Consider the following 10479-nt stretch of genomic DNA (forward strand, 5'->3'; position numbering starts at 1 on the left):
TGAATGTCCGCTTTGCCTTCGTATTATCACAGTAGTGAGTAGATCGCGTGCATCCGTGCCACTGTTCCCGACCGCTATAGAGACAGCATGGTGAAGTTGCACTGTCACAGCAGACTCCCACACTGTTACGCAAGTTTCCCCTTTATATGTTTCTGTTGCATCTGCCCATTCATTGGCACTCTGCAAGAACGACCCCGTGAATAAAAACAATCCTCCTTACACTGTGCTGTTAGAGTGCATAGCATATGGGAGTGGGTTCCTCCGAGCTTCGAGGAGGACAGACTACGCGAGCTGTCCTGTCAAGACATTTTGAGCAGCCAGCACTTCATTTCATGCACAGATTGCAGCTTTTTTTTGTCATGGTATGGCATGGCCAGTCATGGTAAAAAATGTGTTTTTCCCACAGCTAAAAAAACAAAAGTGAAACTAACGCAGCAAGTGCCAAAGTGCAGTTTTTCTAGTAGCCACTTTTGAAGCTGGCTCCCAAAGGGAGTCTAACATTAAAATGCTCAACATACCAATATTTTTAAAAAGCACTCTCTTTCACTCTCTGTGGATAAAAACTGTATGGTCTGTGGGATTTTCCTCATAGCTTTAGCTGAAAACTTGGCACCCCACCCTCATGCCCAGATACGGTCACATCTTGGTCCAAAAACCAGTGTGGTGAAGGACTAAAACTCGTGTTTGTGTTTTATAATGCAGAGTTCAACCGTTAGCAGATGTCATGGTTGCAACGTCCGTCTTTTATGTACAGTGTGTGAGGAAAGCAATGTGTAGCAAGCAGACCGTTGAACATGCTCAGCTTTACTTGAGGAACAGTGGCCCACACTGGTTTTCAGACTTATTGGAGAAACCTTCTTTATGCTGGCTCCTCTGTAGTAGGTGTGCATGTGTGTGTTTGTGTGTGTGTGTGGAAAGGATAGTTATAGGTAGCACAAAAGCTTCAGGAGTTGTATGGACTGAGCATTGAACTATTTGTTATCGAACCCTTTCAGAGGAATATTCACTGAGTAATGTTTTGGTCTGCAGCTGCACGTGTTGTAGTCTCTGTGAGACCCCTCTGCCTGCCACGCACTCTCATCCATGACACATCCAATTTTCAGAGGGATGCTGTATCTGCTGGCACTGTTGTTTTAACTCTTATCACAGCTTGTTACACTGTTACACTGCTCTTAATGTTGCTAATGGCTGTTTAATATTTAAAGAATAAACCCCAGGCTTTCCCTATTATGGCAGAAATTGGGTAGCAACACAGTATAGGTTGGATATCAGTGTGAGAACCGTGTTGACTGATGTCAGCATATCTGCAAACAAGATGGATTTGCTGATGTCACTGTCCCACATTTATCTGCTGTGTCACACTGTTTTTGCTCTGGCCAAATGTTCAAGGATAGTGTGGTGAATTCTGTCATATGTCACAGTGAAGGTTTGTTTCCTTGGAGCAGACTGGGTGGGGACTGCACCATCATGCCGAGTCATAGTTATCGTCCCGCTGATAGTTGCTGAATAGCATCGCCTCGTTAGCCAAGAATAAAGCTGTAACTGTCGTACCTGTAGAGGATTCTTAACGCAGTAGCACATCGTCCGTATGTCAAACCTCGGCTGTCTCGGAGCGTTCCAACCAGGTTTGAGGAGAGATGCCAAATTGCAATTAAAAGCAAAAAAATGAATTTAGCTTCATCCCTAATGCACCAATCACTTTCCAGCTTGAACCCACATCTGTCCATCTTAATTAGTGGGTGGAGCTTGCTCAGTTTTCCTAACAGCTTCATTCTGTCGTCAAGCTAGTCGTTCTTTGGGCAACAGGATTGCATCATCACTATATGTGACACAGCACAGGAACAGCCTAGTAGTGATGTAATCAAGAACAACCGGGCTTTCCGTTATTGCCCACATGCGTCCTCTTTGCGTCATTGTCTGCAGAGAAAACTAAAACAATGTCTGGAAAGTTTTATTGAACGGGTTCTGATGTGTGAGCTTCAAAACGATGATGAGCCGCTCAGTGCAGCCTCGTGTGAGCTGGCCAGTCAGTCAGCGAAACTTAGTGATGCTGGAAACCTTCCACGTTTAGCCTGCGGCGCTAATGCTGTCAATCAGTCGGTTACATCTTGTAAACTTAGTCAAGTTTTTATTACAAGTTAATTATATATATATATTTACCAGAGTGATGTATTTGAGTATTTATCAGGTTGCATCTTTACCAAACACCTTCTAGTATTGAGCATCTATATGAGTAGATTGTGGGCTTGGATTCTGCATGCTGCGTCACATCAGGTGTTTCTGCAGGTTTTCTGTGTTGAATGTCATTTGGTAACTTTTTTTATTCTGCTGTTCCAAGCACGTGTGCATTGCCTCCTTTACATGCAACCTTGCGCCTCCACCTGCACTGCAGTTTAGCAGTGAATTTATCACAGAAATTGATATAAAGAGGACTGACAGCAGAGGATTGACCCTCGGTAGCAGCCTCCCTCCCTTCATCACTCCTTCTATCCAGATTACTCTCCAATCCTGTAGCAGCCAGATTACTGAGTGGTGGGGAAATAAGAGGTGGGACTGATCTAAGGCCCTGGATGATTATGGACCTGATCCAGTCACATCCCTACAATGTCCTGATGCTGTAAGTCCACCCGCAGCCCTGACGGTTATCAAACAGTCTGTTTGGTGAGCTACTGCCACTCCAGCTTTCACAGGAGTGGCTGAAACACTGGGTGTTTGTGTCTGATCATTTCCTTTCTAGGGTACGATGCACATCTCCTGTTCTCTGTGTCGCTGAAACAGTTTTTTATGTTTTACTCTTGTTCAGAAGAGAAAGTACCTCAAAAGTCTTTTACTACATCTGTTTGATAGAAGAACGGCAGCACCGAGCGTCTGCCAGAGCCCACGTTTCCACTGGAACATCTGGTTTCTTCTCTTCCTATTTTATAACTCTACAAGTTCCCAACTTTTCATATTCTATTACAGGACATCTGCCACTGTCTGGCCACTTTTACATTTGGGGGAAATAATTCAGCAGGGGAAAAAATATTTTTCTGACGATTGTTGGCCCGATTATTGAACCATTTGTGAATATTCGCAGCAGTAGTTGTCGTCCTTCTCATCAAGCTTCACGCTGATGGTCTCATTCCAGCCTTGTGCAGGTTTAAAATCCTGTCTCTGACGTCCTTTGGCAGCTCTTTGGTGTTGCTCATGACTGTGGAGAGGTTGAGATAGAAGGAATGAATAGAGGGACCAAAACCTCTCGTACAGTTTCTTCCCCTCTGGACTCGTGAACAACAACCGTATGACTGTTGGCACCACAAACACACGACCCTGCACGGTGTTCTCTGCATCTGCTCCATGTTTGCACTGATCGTATATCTGTCTGCTTAGCACTTTTAATTTTTATGTTTATTTAAGTGTTGTCTTACAGTAGGGCTGAACGATTATGGAAAATAATCTAATTGCGATTTTTTGCCCCAATATTGCGATTGCGATGCGATATGCGATTATTTTTTAAGGTCTTTGTCTTCTGTATTATTAAACAAAGACAAGCAATACATCATATAGTATGGCCAATACTATATTACATTAATTTTAAACTGTTCTTTCCTGGAAGACAGACCTCTGTTATGATGACATGAGGTGATGCATGAATTGATGACTGACATTTTTATTTAACTTCTTCAATCACAACAGTATATTTGAACATACACAATAGTTTATTTTTAGCTTACAAACATCTGAGCATAAAGTGCTGACAAGGAACCCTGGTGTAAACATTAAAATGAAAGTCAGTACAATGTGCAGATTGCAGAAATATACATAAAAAAAATCAGTGGCTTTACCACACTCAGTTTTTCGACATCTGTGAACTACTAGACAGTCATTCAATTAAAAAATAATATTAAATAAATAAAACTAATAAATAAAAAATACACACATCTTACTGATCTCTGCAGTCAGTAACATTACACATAAAGTGCAAACATAATAGCAATTGTATAAACACACACACAAACACGCCTTTAAAGTTTAAAGGCGTGAAATTGGACGGTCTAGTTCTGATTAGCGTCACCGCTGTCTCGGTGGAGCTTAATAAACTCGGCCGTCTGCTTCTTGCTATCTAAAATATAACCAGACACTGGTGTAAATTCTCGACTGTCTCATACTTCTGTTTAATAAGTTTTCTGTTTGACGTTTAGTCAGCTGTGTGAAAACCAAGGAGGAACCCACCCGGGGGATTAATAAAGTTTTATTTTATCTAATCTAATAACTTTAATCTCAGCCAAACCGATTTACTCACGAACAAACAAAACACTGAAAAAAGCCCAACAATAACATTTTTAGGTTGTCTAAGTGACTTATATATTACGTTTAACCCGAGCAGCGAAACTCCGCGGTGATCTGAAAATGATGTGCCGGGAGTTGTGCCGTTCTCGGCCGCATCAGTAATCCTCGAGCTCCCGGCTAGCTGTCGAGCTGGTGGGTAGCAGACGCCTCTGAAAACGTCGAAGCACTTTTGCAAATATGGGATATCTTGATAAACCGAGCAGATATTTGATGTTTACACAACTACTTTCTCGCCTGAAAATATGTTAAAAGTTTATTTTGTGACCCAGAAAGATTAGTATGAGTAATTTTAAAACTTAGTAGCGGCCGCCATTGCTGGAAACTGGAGTTTGGCTGGGCCGCGCTATGAATTCTGGGATATGGTAGTAATTTGGACAGCCTTCGGCGCGTCGCTGTGACGTAATCGGTCTACAAATGCGGCCTCAGGAGGATGCAGCCCATGAATTTGGACATGTCCAGAGTATAATCGCAGCCTTTGCGGTTAGAAAATTGCACTTGATCATGTCGCGATATTATCGCAAATGCGATATATCGTTCAGCCCTATCTTACAGTATGTTTTGCACTAAGTACTGCAGCAATTTCCTAATGTTGTAAACCTGGTTCTGTGGACGGCTTGATAAACATAACCAGTAGAGATCAGGATCTGTAACTCGGAGTGTTTGTGATCTGTGCGCACACATGCACACAGTCTGTGGAAGCCAACGTTCTGGTCAGATACTTATTTCCTCAAAGGCATGCAAATCGATTTGTAACCTTTGTCTCACGTTTCTCTGGATTTTCTGTTTCTGTTCTGTCTCTCCATTAAAATGAAACTACCATCAAAATCGGAGGCTGTCCAGTTCTTACAATTACAGCTGTAGGAACTGATTATTTCAGCAGGGGATCAAATAATTAATTCCATCACTGTAATACCCAGCTGCCTCTTGCCAAAGTCAAATACCACTCAGTAGTTTTAAAGCTGTGCACAGTTTGAATTTCTTGGAAAAACTCTGAGATGGGACTTGATGGTAGCCCACTGCTGAAGTAGGCAGTGCAGATCCACGGCTGAAAACACTGTAAGAAAAACTGCAGTTGTGTGCCAAAATCCAGTGTGACAACTAAGATTTGTTTAGGGAGTGAAAAGAGACCATCTAGTAGATTAAAGCTGAAAGTCTGGACTTTATCTGAGTTGTTTCATTTAAAGTCAGTGTGGTAACGTACCAGAATGTCTCTGTGCAGATATTTATGGACCTCACTGCTGTGGTTACCTTCACCGACTGTGGCACCTGCCACACTTCAGCTTTGCCTGGTCACATACCTCGTCACCAACACAAGGCTTCTGTAACCTTGTGAAAACTGAATGTTGGCGTATCAGAGTAGACTGACTTTCAATCCTGCATCATTAGTAGGGCTGTGCGATATGACCAAAGTCTCATATCCCGATATAAGACATTTATCGTCCTGACAACGATATAAATCACAGAAATGTAATATTTTCTGTAGGGCTGCACGATTTTGCATAAAATGAGAATCACGATTTCTTGGCTTAGAATTGAGATCACGATTCTCTCACCATTTTCTTTTCCAGTATAAATATTTATTGCACATATTAACTGCACATCAACTTCGTAACAGTTGAGACTGAACATAAAAACAATAAATAAACATAAAACAACAAATGTCTCACGTTTTGTTGTTGCTGCAAAATGTTGTACTGCTTGAAATTCCGTCTCCACCGTTGCTCGACGCTGCGTGTACAGAGCAGGTAGTGCAACAATAGAAAAATAGTTGCGGGACGGCACTGTGTAGCGTTTGTCTAGGGTGTTGATCATTCTCCTAAATCCCTCGTTTTGCACAGTGTTGATGGAGCCATATCTTTGGTCAGGTGATAAGTGATAGCCTCCGTAATGTCTTTGTGCCTGCGGGAGTTCGACGGGTAAAGGGAAGCGCTGTATAAGGTTCCCGTTATTGATGTTTGGGTGGTTGACCGGGACGGATTTTCTCCTGTCACTTTCTCGTCATCCCTGACGTGCTCTCCGTTGTTGTTTCCCTGCTAATTTTAGCATCACACGGCACAGCTTCTGTATCACGTGGTATAAGGCTCCGCCCTTGTCATTTGTCGAGCAGGAAGAGTGAGCGCTTGTTTTCATGCAGAGTACGTCCCGGATCAAAATGCGGTACAATCGTCGTCTTATTTTTTTTTTTTTAAATCGTTGTCATTTGGAAATGAGATCGCACATAAGTATGAATCGAGATCGCGATTTTCTAACGATTAATCGTGCAGCCCTCATTTTCTGTAAATTCTGTGAATCTCGGGCAGCTCGACTTGCGTGAAGTGTTTCCAGCTGCGCGTGGTGTAGCTGCAGTCGAGTGTTTTAACCGATGAAACGATACATTTTTAGACATAAGTTGTAACGGCCGACATTTTCTTTAAAAGTTTGAGTCTAAGGTTTATTTTTTAGCACCTGACGGCTCTTTTTTTCTTCTCATCTGTAAACTCTCTGCATCTTTCACGTGATTCAGTTTATTTTGAAAAGTCTCAACAGGATCTTGAGCTTTATTGTGAAAGGTTTAGTAGAAAACAAACAAGCGGACAGCAGAGCCACGATGGTTTTACCGTCATTGTTGCTAACGACAACACGTAAAAACAGGCACTTGTCTGTGTGGTTATATTAAATATAAGAGAAAGAGAGAACTTAAGATAAGATAAGACTTTATTGATCCCACAGCGGGGAAATTTTTGCATCACCTCAGCTCAGGTACAGATATATGAAGGAAATACAAAAATACAATTAAGTACAATCAATGAAAAAAAGTAAGATAACACACTATATACAATGGTAGCATACACAGTATGTGATTGTGGATATAGTTGGAAATATGGAAGACATAGACTATATAGCTTGGAAGGTCATGGAAAGTCCATTATGCATGAAGTGGTGACCGTGGATGTTCACAGTGTCCAGTGACTTATGACATCGTGATTGAGGAGTTATAGAGTCTAACTGCTAACTTTAAGACATGAATAAAGTCACTACAGTCACCATCAGAACCATGAACAAATATCGCTGTAAACAGTTTATTTTACGACACCACGAAACAAACGATGGCATCATAGATAACGATGGACGTTTTTATATCGTCAGCTGATATATATGGTTATATCGAACAGGCCTAATCATTGGTGAGGAGCATGTTTGTGGGCGTTGCGTGTCTGGCTGAACTGGTTCTGTCGCTGGCACATCGTCACAGGCTGCCAGCTGCATTTATTGTCATAATAAATTTCCAGAGTGAAGCTTATTCTCTTACAGCTTGTTGGCCACGCACTGAGACCTTTCTGTTACGTAGGTCGGCTCATGTATGGTGAAAACTCGTTAATGTGCAGTCGCTGGATTGGTTTCTTCTCCTTCTTTTCCACTACTGTAGCATGTGAAGGATGATCATACAGTGCTGAGGTTTATTTCCTGTTTTAAATCTCTCAAGCTTGGGTGGAATTACTAATGCTGCTTTTATCTTTTGTTGGATTGCATGTGTTTAAATAAATAATCAGCCCAAAGCATGCACGGACACTCCCTGAAATGACAGGTGATCTAAAAAACTAAAAGCATTTGTTGACACACGTCGAGTGTCCGCAGCTTCAAACATTTGGCTGTTTTCCCCCAAGAATGAAAAGAATTGTTGAGCATATCAGAGAGTAAAGTAGCATAAAATATGTGACAGGTCTTTGTGGGGTAAATGTTGTGAAACTTTGAATGAAAAGGTCTCTTATTGTTATGAAGAAGATTCCTTTTTCCTAACCTAAAGACTCTAAATCAAACAGTGAGTGAAGGTCAGGTAACCAGGGTAACGTCGTCTCTGAGGGTGCAAACAACTCTTACTTTACAAATTACACACATGGCACACTTACATGGGATTAGCTTAGACAACAGACTCCACAGTTGTCCCATATTTATAAAGGGTAGCTTTTGTTTAGCTGGTGTAAACCTGTCGTGAAATGCAGATGTAGGAGTTTTCATTTCACAGGAGTCGTATTTTCTAACCCACAGGTTCCTCTAATAATACCAGTCCTGTGCAAATAAGCATGCACTGCACAGAGCAGGAAACCTGCACCTTAATGCTTTAGCTGGATGAGGTTTGGCTCGACCCCAGATTTGTTAGTTCGTCAAAAGCGATGTTGGCTCTGTTGTCACAGCCACACATCTGTAAGGTCAAACCTACTGACGAGGTTGGTGTGATGTAAACTACATGAAATGACAGCCGTAAAGAGCTGTGGCTGCTCCACTCTGGCATCAGGCACTGGTTGCTGTTTAATGCTGCGGATGCAGTTTAGTAGAAACTCATTCATAAACGTTTCCCTTTCATGCTCAGAATAACTACGAAAATGTTCAGCGCTGCGTTCAGTGGCTAAAGGTAGAGGTCTGAAACCAGGCTCGGTCGGTGCTGGCTCTGCAGCCCAGGCTTTTATACTTACGTCCAGTAAATCTTTGATCTGTGTGTGTTAATCTATTTAGTGTTTTTGTACTTTTAGGTTTAATGCTCACTCTGCAGTCATATATCTTTGAGGAGCCAGGACAGCTTGGCTGGGCTTCAGCAACAAACCGACTGGTTCAGGGTTGGAAAAAAGATCAGTCTGGGTTTAATCTTAAAATAATACAAACTTGTAGGATTGTGAGTGTTGGTCTGCTCTTGTTTAATATCTGATTGGTTGATGTTCATTAAAAAAAGACTAAAAATGCCCAAAGAGAGACTTAGGAAGGAAGAAATAAAGGAAGGAAGGGCTGAGGAGGGAAATAATGAGGCAGGCAGGGAAGGGTGGAAGGAAAAACAAGTTCTTAGTTACTGCGATGGAGTTTGTCTGTGTTCTTCTCAGGCTGTGGAGTGTCATCCTTGCCCTCGTTCTCTTCATCCTGACACCTGAAACACTCACCTCACCATGGCTGACATCACGATTGTTTTAAAATCTGAAACTATGTCAGAGAAAGCCCCCAGCAGTCATGTGAAACTCAATATTAGATTAGGTTAGAAGTGGGATTTAGGAAAGCCGATCAGTGCTCCACAGTCAGATCATCTGACTAAAGCAGGATACTGTCTTTAAGGTCATTCCAGCCTCTGTCTAGGAATCAGGAAGCAGAGGAAATCCATCATCCATGTGACTGTGTGCAGCCAAACAATGCAGACGGCAGTTTAGTGTGGGACTCCGTCATAATCCTTACACAGTGGGGCCTCCCCGTTCTTTCAAACCTGAGAAGTTGAAGCTTTTCTTTGAATGTGCGTCCTTTCCTCCTGAGCTCGGCCCGACCTGCTCTTCTTGATCCCTCAGCTGCCACGCTGCAGCTTTGATGTCAGGAACACGGAGGGCCAGCTGGTGCGTTTCAGCATTTCTCTCGGTGAAGTCTGAAGTAGATCACTTTGGTGTAAGTTATAGATTATCACTCCTAACTTAGCTACACCCCAGCACTGAAAAGGCGTGTGGGTGGAAAGCTGTCTGTGCCTTGTTTCACAAGTCATATTTACCTGTCAGGACAAGACTGCTGTCACATGCTCGGCCACCTGAAGGGAATCAGTGAGATATTATCTGTGCTCAGTCTGGCAGCAGACGGCTGTTTTACTGCAGGGCACCAGAGTCCGTTTAAGAACAAGTTCTTTATGATAGGTACATGTTTTCATGAACGGCAGGAAACATCTTTACGATGAGACGATCTGCTGCACCTGCTGCTTTCTGGCTCGTCACTTATTGGCTCTTTGGTAGGAGGGGCGGGACGACTGCCATCTATTCATTACAGAACTCCCTTATACGTTTCCCTTTAGGGTCTGTGGATGTTTCCTACGTATTAGGTCTCCAAGGCGCAGAGCAAGGGCAGTGGGTGTGTAACTCAGTGAGCGAGTGACATAAAATCTGTACCAAATCTTACGTCACTGTCACAACTTTGGGTTTTCATTTGTTTGTTAGACAGTATGGTAAATAAATCCTTGACTTCATTAGTTTCTTTTGCTTTGTAGTTTCCTCAAAAGGAAGAAAACGAGCTAAAGCTTCATTTGGACCCACACCTCCCAGCCCATTGAGGGGTGCTTAAATGTTTAACTATACAAGACTAGAACACAGCCGTACACTCTGCCACACAGATGGAAGCATTTAGGATTGGAAGCCATCAGCACTCAGCACCACACTG

General features: G+C 42.5%; 1 protein-coding gene across 1 annotated transcript in view; it reads left to right on the top strand.

Moving 5' to 3' along the window:
• Window positions 1-10479, top strand: part of LOC308386242 (uncharacterized protein) — a 112773-nt gene that overhangs the window by 385 nt on the left and 101909 nt on the right. The window lies entirely within an intron of this gene.

Source organism: Rhamphochromis sp. 'chilingali' (genome assembly GCF_963969265.1).
Source record: "Rhamphochromis sp. 'chilingali' genome assembly, chromosome: 18".
Taxonomy (NCBI): domain Eukaryota; kingdom Metazoa; phylum Chordata; class Actinopteri; order Cichliformes; family Cichlidae; genus Rhamphochromis; species Rhamphochromis sp. 'chilingali'.